We start from the raw sequence: 13,313 nt of genomic DNA, 5'->3' as shown, positions 1-13,313 counted from the left end.
GTTTTTAGTTTTTGGGTTTTTTTTTTTTTTTTGGCTTAAATTCCACCGTGATGGTTTGTGTATTCTCTGAAAGTGAGGTAGAAGAATTAATCTGGAAATTCATTGCTAGCTATGAGCACCAAGTTTCACATAAAATTTCAAATTGTGTAGCAAAGCATTTCTCACAAAATTAGTTTTATTTCCTATCATTCCTTAATTATAGTGAATTTGGAAAATATGACCTTCATAACATAACTAGTATTTGACCACCATGATTAGCATTTAATGTATTTATTTCTAGACTTTTTATATATCTATATTTATATTTTAACAAGGTGATATTATCTGTATTATTTATTGAACAGAATGTTACAAGGCACTTCTTGTATCATTAAATATTACATCTAAATGTGGCTAAGTAATATTCCATTGGCTATAATTGGAGTAATTTGGCTAAAATAATTATAATTAACAAACCATAATTTAACACTTTCCTATAACAGACATTTAATTTTTTCCAATTTTTTACAACTGGAGGTAATACTGCAACAAATATCCAAACAGTATATTCAAGTATTTTTATCCACAATTTCTCCCCGGGACAAAGACTTTTAAAAAAAATCATTATCAATTTGATAGATAATATGAGGTATGAGGTATCACATTATAGCTTTAATTCTTTATTTTTTTAGTTTTTATTTTTATTTTATTGAATATCAGTAAGGTTGCACATGTTTTTACATACTTATTAATTTGTATTTGGAAAATTACTTGTTCATTTCTTCTGCCCATTTTTAATTTTGAGATTTGGATTTTTCTTATTGTTTATATTATAATATAATAGATTTTAACCTACTGATGGATATTTTGTTTTTCACAAATTACCATTTGCTTTAAAACTTTGTGCATGATAAATTTTGATTCTTTCGATTTATAGAAGCAATAAATATTTATGTAGTAAAAACCATCATTATTTTCATTGTTGTTCCTTTACTGCTTTTATATACAGAATGTCTTTCTACATATGGATATGAGGAAAATATTAGCCTTATGATGCTTTTATAATTTTTTCTTTCTTTCTTTTTTTTTTTTACTCTTTAAACATTTGTCTGTAATCCATCTGGCATTTACACTGATATGCTGTTTATGGTAGAAATGGAACTTTTTTCTCCACTAAAATTAACTTCATTCCTACTTATTAATTAAACCTTTATTTTTACACTTGTTTTTAAGACCATATTATCATAGACTACTTTCTTTTGTATAATAGATCCTTTTAGAGCTTTCAGTTTCTAGACTTGTTTTCAGGTCTTACTGATTTTGTGTCCTTGAATAAGTCAGTTCACTTCTTGATGTCTAATTTCATTATCTGCAAACAGAGCTAAATCTACTTGCAGATCATTTTAAAGATTAGAGATGATTTATATGAAACGCTTATTGCAGCACATGGGAAGTGAAAAGCACTCAATAAAAAGAAGTTCCTATTTATTGTTTTATTTTTTATTGATCAATATCTTAGAATTTTATGCCAGTACCACAATAACAAACACTTTTGAAATTTACCATATGTTCTGATACATCACAGGGAAACTCTGACATGTTTACTTACCACATAAGGCTAATTATCAACAATCTCCACCCAAGAGTCATAAATTTAACAAACACTGGAGCACCTACAATGTACTGGAGACACTATATTAGGCACTATGGGGAATACAAAGATAAATGAGAAATAGGAGTGCTATTAAGTATTTTTCTAACCCCAGCTTGCTTTTGTTATGCACAATGTAAATGCAATATTTATTTATTCAACCAAATATTTATTAACACCTGCTATGATCAGACACTGTGTGAGGGGCTGAATATAAGCATGGAGTATTCTAGGGTCTAGGATCCCGCATAAAAATCTGACCCTGCATATGTCAGATATGAACAAATATCGTCCATTTGGAGAATTCATTGAGATAATTTCCCTTCTCCTTCATGAAGTTTTCCATGCTTTCCCCATTAGAGGTCATTATTGTTTATTCAATTTTGTCTTGTTTTTCTTCATCATTCTTTTATATAGCTCAGGTGGCATATTCCTCTGGCCTCCCAGAACATTTGCACAAATTTCGATTACAGGATTTATGTCTCAATACTGTGTTTATCTGCATGTCTCTCTGTCACTCAATCCCCTTTATATTCTTTCCTCCTGAAGGTCAGAGCTTTATCTTTTTCACCTTTACATCCCTAGGAAATTACTATCTATTCAATAATGAGTACATAACAATGATGCTCAGTTTCTTTCCTCATTTAAGATATGTTAGTTGAATAAATTTATCATATCGCATCTCCTACTTTAGCTACATGTATATTTATACAATGTGCTCCTGGTTGGAAAATATTTTTTCATTCATTTTTGTATACGGAACTAGGCCATGTTGGTCTTCACATCGTGAAGCATAAATATTGTACTTTATTTATACACAATCTACTTTGAAATATAAATATTGGTTGGAGAATAGAACATATTTATTGTTATCAGCATTGAAAACAATGTTAAAAATTCCAAATATTATCAGTGTTGAAGTTTTAAGTTGTTACTAATCTTCCCTGAATCCTGAGGCTTGAAATTTTATTTAACTACTAAAATTCTTATCTCCATCACTTACCAGAATTTTGTAATTTTCTTTTATCATTTCACTCGTTACTCAAATTCAACATTATTTTTGAATTTTTCAAATGTTCAGGTCTTAATCCCCATCTATAATTGTAACGTAAATTCCGTAGGGACAAGGGCAATTTCTTATTATGCTTTACGTGTCCCACAGCAACTAGCACAGTGTCTTGATCTTGCTAGGTCATCAAAAGTCTTATTTATTGATTTAAGTAATTAGCACTTTACTCAGGGATATGTTTAACGGATTACCAAACTGAATACAAACTACGCAGCCAGGTGTTTCAGAATCAGTTTTGTTTTCAGAACCTCAAAGCACTGACTTATTTATTCAATAAGTAATTTTGAGTACGTGTAAGATATTGTGCCAGATATGGGGTATAGAATATAATCATCTATTGAGTTCCAAATATGTGCTCAATATTGGGCACTTCATTTGTTCTTGCTTATTTAATCATCACAATCCTATGAGCTAAATATCATTATGATTCCCATTTCACCATTAAAAAAAGGGGTGGGCGAAAGCTTAATAAAGCTGCCTAAATTTAAACAGGCAGTGAATAACTAAACAAAGATATGATCCCAAACTATCCAAGGCCTTAACCATTACTCTATACTGCCTATAGATGTATATAAGAATTTACCAATGAAAAGATAAATTATGGTTTATCTTTTATCAGATGAAATTGATAGAAACTTTATAAATAGCTCTCTCCTTTTAAGCTTAAAATTTCGCCATGAATATTTTGTTTCAATATTAGCAAATTATTACATTACATTTCAATATTAACAAATAAACCCATTTCAACATTCCCTGGATTTAAAGTCAAACACTATAAATGATATAACTTTTTTATAAATCACTACATTGTAGAATGTTAATGCAAATACCTAGAGGCTGAATGAAGGATAATTATTAGGATGCAGTTTTCATTAAAAACAATAAAACTATATTTAACATTTAATATTACAAATGCTAATGTACAGTTATATATATGTATCCTGTCTACAGAAAATGCCTAATAAATGTTGACCTAATGAATCAACATGAAAAAAGAACACAGGAGATTTCCTCCACAACATGCCCAAAAAAGAATATGAACTGTGCCAAATCAAAAACCTATTCAACAGTAACTTCTGACAACTAAAGATTCTAAACACCTGATATGCACCTTCATCTAACTCAAAGATCTACATTCTCTGCACTCCCAAGGCATGACAACATGCTATGCTTAAATAAAGTGTCAGTGTTCCTCTTTTATATTTTACAATTCTTTGACCTAAAAAGAACACTTGCATTTTTAAAGATCAAGCCTTTCCAAAGAAAATCGAGAATAAATATAAATCCAGTTCCTACCTTACTGTTAGATTCGTCTACATTGAACAGCTTCCTGGTTGTGAAAAATGCAAATGATAGCTAAAACATTCTGTTAATTTCAAAGTTTCAATGCAAGATGGATTTACACAGCACTTTGGTGTTCCAGTTTATAGCTAACGAATACCACTGCTATTTTCACAGACATGAAAACAAACTAAACACTATAAAATAATTTCATGAAGCTAAGTAAAATGTACAGGACTAAGTAATGGTTGCATTCACTAGTATTTGAGAAGAAAGAAATCAGTATCATGGAGCCTAAGAATAATAGTACAAGGTCTTATATTGTTCGAGATACTAGTTGAATATTTTATGTTATTTTTCATATTAAAGAGGTCATAATTATCTATGTGTGATAACAGATTGAATAAAAATATAAAATCGATTAGAAAGGGCTGAAATTGTAATTAAACTGAACTAATCCAAAATCAACACAATAGTATAATGCCATTAGTATTCCAGCTCCTTAAACAGATGAGGAACCTAGAGTAAAAGAATTACAAATTTCAAGGAAATTAATCATATAGCTGAAAAGTGAATTGGGAAAAAAGTGTTCAAACTTGAGTTCAAAAAAGTGAACAAACTTGAGAACTGTATTTTCTATCGCCCTCAGTTTCCAAAGTTTAAAGTTTCCCTTTCTTGCTGGAAAAGTAAATTGATTCAAAATTTAGCCCTGAGAGCTTATGAATTTCAGTCTCTTTAAAAAGTAACTAACGACCACACCAAAGGCACTTGCAAGAAAATGTGAACAATCCTCTGAAGTCCTACTGTTCTTCCAAACTTGTCTCTCTCTGTACTGTCAGGCCTTTTAACACCAGTAAGAAACAGTATGGAACAGTCATTCCAAAAATTCCTGTCTTGCTATGTTATAGGCAATTTTTTGCATAAGAAAGGCAATTTATACCAGCAACAGAGGTAGAAAATGTAGCACCCTGTGGATGTACTTACTATTTAAGAAAATGGGTTTGAAGAATTCTATCTTAAAAGATCATTATTAAGAAGTACTCAAGAGGTAAAAAGCTTCTGAAACAGATCTGATTCCATCAGCTGATGTTCTTTGTGTCTAGAAGCCAGGTTTGGGGTCAGATCCAGCCGGTACAAAAATGAAGAGAGATGGATCCTTCTCTCTAGGAGTTCCCATCAACCATGACCACACATGGTAACAACATATTGCCACATGTAGCAATACTTCATATCATTTATCCTCCCCAAAATAAAATCATTAACATTTGCTAACATTTCAAATGCAAATCAATTAAAAATTTACACAGCTATCTTTATGAACTAAGTTTTCAAATGTATGTACAAATGATGACGTACATGGACATCAAATATAGAAAGAGCCCTAAACTTGGGAAAAAGAAAAAATACATATACAAAATTTGGCTACTCAGATGTTTTCTTCCCTTGGGTCTCTCTGAATATAGTACCACATTTTATTACCTGACTTTTCTTCCCTTTGAACTCTACTGTCCTTACTTCACTGTGGCTCTAGTGAGAGGTGTTGGCTGCATTGTTGCTATTTTTAAGGTGCTGAGCATTTGAGAGCTTCTTGACTTGTTGGCCTGATTTGGCATTGAAGAACTTCCCAATTTTTCCTTCCAAACTTTTCTTCCTGTATTGCTCTATAAAATGTGTTCCATTCCTCTCATGACACAATCCTCACTTATTCTTATTTTTTTCCCAATCCTTCATCATACTGACAGATGAGTGTCTGCAACAAAAGGTTTAGAAATATATCAGCCCACTCTTTAAAATGTTAACTAATTTCTCTCACTGTCAAGTAAAGAGGAATATTGAGCTGGGTCTTTCCAGGACAGGTACTTCCTCCTGAGAGCATATTAAGGCTCTTTTGGAAACTATCTTAAAAATTTTGGGTCACACAGCATCGCACTAAATTGTATCCTGGGGGCATATAAGGCACTGAGCAGCCTCCAAAGGAATTCATCTTATTCCTAGGGAATAGTTTCTCTCCCACCAAAAAATAATGTTATTTAAAATAAAATAATTGGAGGATGAGATCACCAGTCTTCTAGATGAAATCTGGAAAAAAAGTTGAGTATTAAAAGGTATAGACTTTTAGAAATGTTTTATAATTGAAACTCCTCTTTACGTGAACAACAGAGGCTGAAAGAAATCACTATTGTACAGAAACAGTTCATTTTAAAATAAATCAATTAGAAGACATTACTGAAGACAAATAAAAACATCAAGATATTTCTCATTTATATTCAAAGCTAAGGATTAGAAGAACAACCCAATTACTCACCCAATCTGCCCATTTAAGCACCTGTCAACTAAAGGGATTAATATGCCTTATGTTTATGGAATTAGGGGCAGCTCTGTCACAGTCTTTGCCTGAGAGCCATTAACAAACACATTTTCTAAGTACGTATTAACGTTTCTTAGCTGTCACTACTGTAATGACCCTGATACAAGCTAATGAAAGTGTTCAAATTTCACAGTTACATTACTGTACATAGAAGGTAATGCACCCCCTCTGAAAAAGAGAGTTGCTCCCCCCACCTTAAAAAGCAGTTGTTGCAAATATCCAATTCATAGAAACTAATTATTCTTATATTCTCACAGGGATTTTTTTTTTTCTCCTTGAAGAGACAAATTAAAACAAGTGTAAGAAGGAAATGATTAAGTCACAAAAGTGTAAAAATGTAGAGAGCTACATAATGTAGAATCTGAGTTACTGGTGATACCATATGTAGCATCTGCAAATGATTATCACTCTCAGATGGTAGCAACACCTGCTTTGGCTCTGGTTTTGGTGTGAAACTCTGAAACAAAGGTATTGATACTTTACTGAATCTATTTAGGATAAGTAAAGCACTTTGGTAGTGATTTCCTTCCTTTGACAAATGGAATAAATACAAAATAAATGTGCTATGTGTACACAAAGAATTTAATTGTTATGTAAGTATTCAAATCACATAAGAATAATCAATAATAAAAACAAATTAAAATGGCAAAATACTTGAATCGACACTTCACAAAGGAAGATGTATAAATGGCCAATAAGCACATGAAAACAAGCTCTTCATCATGAATCAATGAGGAAATGGAACTGAAAACTATAATGTGATCCCCTTCATGCTCACTAGCATGGCTGAAATGGCAGAATGAGGTCAACGAGGACATGGAGCAACTGGGAATCTCACACATTGCTGGTGAGAATATAAAAATGAGAAAAAACCATCTTGTAAACTGTTACTTTCTTGAAAAGCTAACATGCATTTAACTTATATCCAGTGATTCCATGCCTAGGTGTTAACAAAGAGAAAGGAAACATGTATCCGCAAAAAGATTTATATAAGAATATGCATTGCAATTTCATTCTTTAGAGCTCCCAAACTAGATACAACCCAAGTATTCATCAATAGGAGAATGGATAAATAAGTTACATATTTATATACTGCAATAACCTTCAGCAATGAAAAGGATTGAACTACTGACAAATGCAGCAACATGGGTGAATGTCAAAACTACAATGCAGAAGAGAAGCAAGATATAAAAGAGTGCATGCTCTGTGATCCCATTCATCTGGAGTTCTATAACAGCAAAACTAATCTTTGGTGATAGAAAGAAGAATAATTGTTTTCCTCTGGGAGAAAGTATATTGATGGCAAAGGGGCACAAGGAACTTTCTGGGGTGACATAAATGTTCTATATCTTAACTGGAATATAAATAACACAAGTGTATACAGTTGTCAAAGACATCTAACTGCACACTTAAAATTGTGCATTTTATTGTATGTAAATTATGACTCAATAGACAAACACAGGCCTAAGAATGATGTCACATTAATAATGACCACATAAAATTACCAAATGATAATAACTAAAACTTATATAGTATGCATATATGCCAGGCTATTCTAAGCAGCTTGCATTTATTACCTCACTTCATCCACCTAACAATCTTACGAGGTAAATGCCATCATACCCATTATACAGATGAGACTCTTAGAGGCTAGAAAACTGACCCAAGGTCTTATAGCTTGTACATCCATCTGTATTTATCTAGACAATTAATAAATATAAGCATATGTTTATATCAACTTTAAAGAGTCTTAAGTAGCTCGGAGAGTTTGGGTAGATGAGCTCTTTAATACATATTATTACACAAGGCTATATGGTAATAAAAAAGTCATTATAGAGTATTTCTGATTCATGAATGTGCATGCTTGTGACAATTATAGGTCTCAACAAAAAAAGCTATATGAAACTGAGAAAATATAATTTTTACCAATATCCCTTGAGTGTATTTCAGGCATTGTCCTGTAAAGGCAAGACAGATGTGTGTAGCTCTGCTAGAGTTATTAATTTACTAAGGGACATCCAGCAATGGTATTTGGGGCCTGTTAGAGCTGACATTTTAAATGGTGGCTCAGATGATGAGAAAATAAATAATGCTTATTAAGTCTGCACTGACATCCAACTTGGAGGGCTTTGAGGGTGGGACACTGTTTCAAATGATCCATTTTGAGTTAAAAACAGAATGATAACTCTTACCAGTGGAGTGAAAAAGAAAACAAGGAAGGAAAGGGGAAAAAAACCATAAGGTTCAAAAGAAAAGGAAAGTTTTTTGTCAAAAAAGTAGATGAGGTAAAAGGGGTCAAATATGTGGTGAGAGAAAGAAATCTAACTATGGGAGGTGAACATATAATGTAAATATATACACGCCTTACTGTTAAAATGTACAGCTGAAACTTACTGAATTTCATTAACCAATGTTACCATAAAATAATTAATTAATTAATTTTTAAAAAAAAAACAAAAAACAAAAACCAAAAAACAGATTCCCAGTAAAGGTAGTATGCAGCCTCTTGCATACTGTTCCGGTTTTCACACCATTTTAATTACTTTGGCATCTTCACTATACTTGCTTAATATAATTAAACACTTAACAATCAATATAGTTTAAATTAGAGATACTCAGTTTTGGATTTAAATAATTTCATTCCACATAGGTGTGCTTGAAAAATACATATATATATTTCTTCATTATCTTGCAAATTAATACTCTGGGGCTGAAAACCAAGAGGTAGGTTACTCAGGAGGAGGAGAAAATGCTCTAAAATCTAGATGGAATATATCTCAAGGACATTACAGTGATACACACACACGCGCGCGCGCACACACACACACACACACACACACACACACACACACACACACTGATTTAAGGAGAGGAACAAATCGTGTAAACCACAATATGTTTTCCTGCTCCCAAGTTTGTCAGAGAATTATGCAACTCTCCCAATTGCAAAACCATAATGCCCTGTGCTACTGTATGGATTTTCCTTCAGTCACGCAGTCTCATTGCCTCTTCTCTTGTCACTTATTCCCTGTGGCCTTGTCTTCCCATGAGCATCCCCTTCCTGATATGTTCCTGTTATTAGGTCTCTAATTACAGCCATTACCAACTCCCCAGTTCCCATCAACTGTAATAAGTTCCTGTTATCATTCCTCTAATTATATCCATTATCCACTTCCTTATCCACACTAACCAATTAATTAATTAATCAGTTAACAAACATCAACTTAATATCTATCAAGGTACAATACTAGATACTGTGGAGGATAGAAATTGGTATATGACACTCTTCTCTAGATTCAAGGAAAATACTGTCTATTTAGGGAGTCAAGAATCTGAGTGTCTGAGAGAGTGTGTGTGTATGTGTAATTTCAGCACTACCAAACCAAAGGGAGCAATTCCAGTGTGTTGAGATGAGCATTGAAAAGACAGAGGACTTGAGCTTCTTTGCCTGAAGGAAGAGTGGAGTTCAAACTCCCAGAGAGTTATGCAAACAAAACTCAGAGATGAACATAATAAGGCCAGCTTCCCTTGAAAAGAAAGTTTGAGTCTGGAGCTAAACAAGGCCAGATCACTGAGGAAAGACCTTAAATAACATGGGGCAGAGTTTTTACTTATTCAATAGACATAATGAGTCATTGACTCATTTAAATCTTGTATCTTCTAACAGCCTACGCATAAGTAGAATTATTAAACTTGGGTCCCCCAATCCGAAGTCAGAAGCCAATCTATTGGTAGCCCTTAAGAAGAGAGATAGCATGACTAATGGTACCAGTCAGTGGACATGGGTGACTCTTGGCTACCTCCACGCCTATTTCCACGCTGACAACTACTGATCTTCTATAATGGGTATGGGTTGATTGAGGCCAAACACGAATGTATTCTCTTTGTATTGGTACAATGCAACTTTAGGCATTTCCTCACCTGTAAATAAACAACATAAGAAATATTTATATAAATTAAAGACCTCTTTCAGGGCAATCTGATAAAAAATCTCAGTGAAAATTTCAAAATGTGCAGGGATAATGGAATGTAGTGTAAAGGTGATTCAATTTTCTCATGAATTTTCTTATAAATTTATTTCTCTATAAAATAAAAGAGTTAGACTAGCTTTAATATCTCTTTAAATATAAAAGGTGTTTTTTGGATTTTTTACACCTATAGAACCGGTCTTCCTAGGTGGTCTCCCATCCAAGTACTAACCAGGCCCAACCCTGCTTAGCTTCCGAGATCAGACAAGATCGGGCGTGTTCAGAGCGGCATGGTTGTAGTCAAAAAAAAGGGTCTGTTTTATATCTGCGATTTCACTCATATTTTAAATCTGAGAGTGTGTGTGTATGTGTAATTTCAGCACTACCAAACCAAAGTTGATAGTTAAAAGGTATTAATAGTCCTTTAAAAACTTAAGAAACTAGTTTTTATTTGGCTCTAATTACAAATTAAATGCAAGATATACCTTAATATATTAATGTGGGAAAAAATGGGTCAAATTGGATAGGTATTAAGAAACTTAAACAGACGTGTGTATTAGTTATCTACTGCTGTGTAACAAATTACCACAAATATGGTAATAAATGTGGCTTAAAACAATATACAGTTATTATATGGCAGTTTCTCAGGGTCAGGATTCCGGGCACAGCATACGGCATCCTCCCCTCAGGCTCTCACAAGGCTGGAATTATGGTGTCAGCCATGCTGCATTCATTTCTGAAACTTGGGACCTCTTCCAAATTCAAGTGGTAGTTGGCAACATCTAGTTCCTGAGGTCCCTATCTACTTGTTGAATGTCATCTGAGGGCCACTCTCAGCTTCTAGATGCCATTCACACTTCCATTCCATGTGGTCCTCTCCGCTGGCCTTTCACAACATGTCAGCTCACTTCTTCAGGGCTAGCAGGAGAGTGTGGCACTCCCATCTGCTCAGACAAAGCCTTACAACATAACACAACATGTCCACAGGAGAGACATCTTATCAACTTTGCCAAATCTTATTTGCTAGAAACAAGTCTCAGCTTTCGCCCACTGCTCAAGGGTAGTGGGTTATACAAGGCCATGAGCCATTGGGGGTCACTTTAGGGTGTGTTTTCAAAATGTAAAATGCAAAACAATTGTGTTACTACAACCTAACTTCCTTCAGTCAATTAAAATATACATAAGTGGATAGTTAAGAACTCAAATGAGAAAGGAGGGATGCTATTGTAAAACTTTCTTATAACAGTAGCTATGACAAGAACAAGAGTAGAAAGCACATGTTCATGACTTCTAAGTAATGAGCACTGTACACATGTTATTACATTTAATAGTCACAAGAGGTCTATGAGGTTGAATCATTATCCTTATCTTATAGTAAGAAAAGAAAGGCAAAGATAGTTAAGTGGCTTGCACAAAATCACACAACTATAAAGAAGTAGAACAAAACACATTAATTTAGTTTCCTATACAAAAGCAAAGGGCATATCTAGTAGTTTTATAAATCTAGTAACTAGATTACTCAGCAAATAATAATAGCCTTAATCTTCAGTTTTCTCATCTAAAAAATAGGGAAGATAATGATATTTGGTCTAGAAATCTCCTAAGGTCAGTAAGATAAAATGATAATAAAATATATAAAGCACTTTACCCAAAACTGACACTTAGTAAATGCTTAAAAAGTGGTATCATTGCTATTCTATTTAAGGTCTGTGTAAACTCTAAAGTATTATACACATGAAAGTACAGGCAAGGATGCTGAATTTAATAATCTTTTATAATTTGTTTTAATTAGCAGGAAATTTTTAGGATTCTTTAGTAACTAGCCCACTACTTTTCTATTGTTAAAAGGCCCTCAAGGAATAAAGAGAAATACATATTTCACCTATCTTTCTGTAGGAGAAGCAATAAAACTATCTTATCCACAAATAACTTGAAATGTAAAAGACATTTTAACAATTCATATTGGTGAGTCAAATAAGTGGAGTGCTTACATGCTTGATAAGAATGTTCGAGTTAGCCTTTGTTAAAATGTAAAGTACTAAGATAGATAAAAATGGATTATTCAAAAGAATAAGTAGATCAAAGAAAAAATAAGATATTCAGAAATATTTAATAATACGGTCATAACATTACAGGACATTATAAAAGGTAAGTCATCCTTAATAAGTCTACAACGTGCTTTAAAATTAGATACCTATATTGTAAATTGGCTAGTCTAAAAAGGCAGATATTTCTAAGACCAGCAACGACTGTATATTTCTCCTTGAATTGTTTGTCTTTGCCTTTACCATATATTTGTTTTTCATTTTTAATTGCTTCTAATCAAAACAAATGTTGTCACTATTTATAAGTGTTGATTTACCATAGGAGAAAGTCACAAATAGGATACACATTGCTTTCCCAACAGCCACCTAACAGGACCGAGGCAGGAGGGACAAAAGCAGTGCTGAGACGATAAACGTCTAACAACTCATCTCTGGGGAGAAAACATGTTTGTCAATTCCCAAAACATATTTGTCAATTTCAAGCTACCGGTAGAATGCCACTGATCCTGAGATGGAAATAGGTGGCTCCAGCATACCACGTGGCCCTAGTGGAAAGATCAAAATGAAGCCATCAAGAAAATATTAAAATTCAGCTTAATGTAATATAACCTGTATGTCTATATTCTGAGGCCTTGAAATTTCCAAACTAGACTGGGCAGGATTACTTTGGGAAGACTTCTAGAGGAGGAATAGCATTTTTCAAAGGGAAGGACTGAAAGAAAGTACTGTAATTAACCATACTACATATATTCTATAAATGTTCTCTTAGGTAACCCCTGATTAACCACAGAAGGTAGGAGGTATCAGTCCCTCATTTTACTGATAAGAAAACAGAGGTTCAGGCAAACATCCTTATAGCTAGTAAGTGGTAGATCCTTCCATCCTTTCCTCCCTTCTATAGCTCTTTCCTACTTTTCTTCATTTCTTTTTCCTTCCTTTCTTCCCTCCCTCT

The 13,313-nt window shown here is 33.3% G+C and overlaps 1 protein-coding gene and 1 pseudogene across 1 annotated transcript in view; both read right to left on the bottom strand.

Moving 5' to 3' along the window:
- The window catches only part of HS6ST3 (heparan sulfate 6-O-sulfotransferase 3), a 579,027-nt gene that overhangs the window by 323,413 nt on the left and 242,301 nt on the right, over positions 1-13,313 (bottom strand). The gene's annotated exons all lie outside the window — the stretch shown is intronic.
- Positions 10,501-10,618, bottom strand: LOC111736736 (annotated as a pseudogene).

This window comes from Pteropus vampyrus, unplaced genomic scaffold (genome assembly GCF_000151845.1).
Source record: "Pteropus vampyrus isolate Shadow unplaced genomic scaffold, Pvam_2.0 Scaffold21, whole genome shotgun sequence".
NCBI classification, from domain to species: Eukaryota; Metazoa; Chordata; class Mammalia; order Chiroptera; family Pteropodidae; genus Pteropus; species Pteropus vampyrus.
This window is presented reverse-complemented; position numbering and strand designations above follow the sequence as displayed.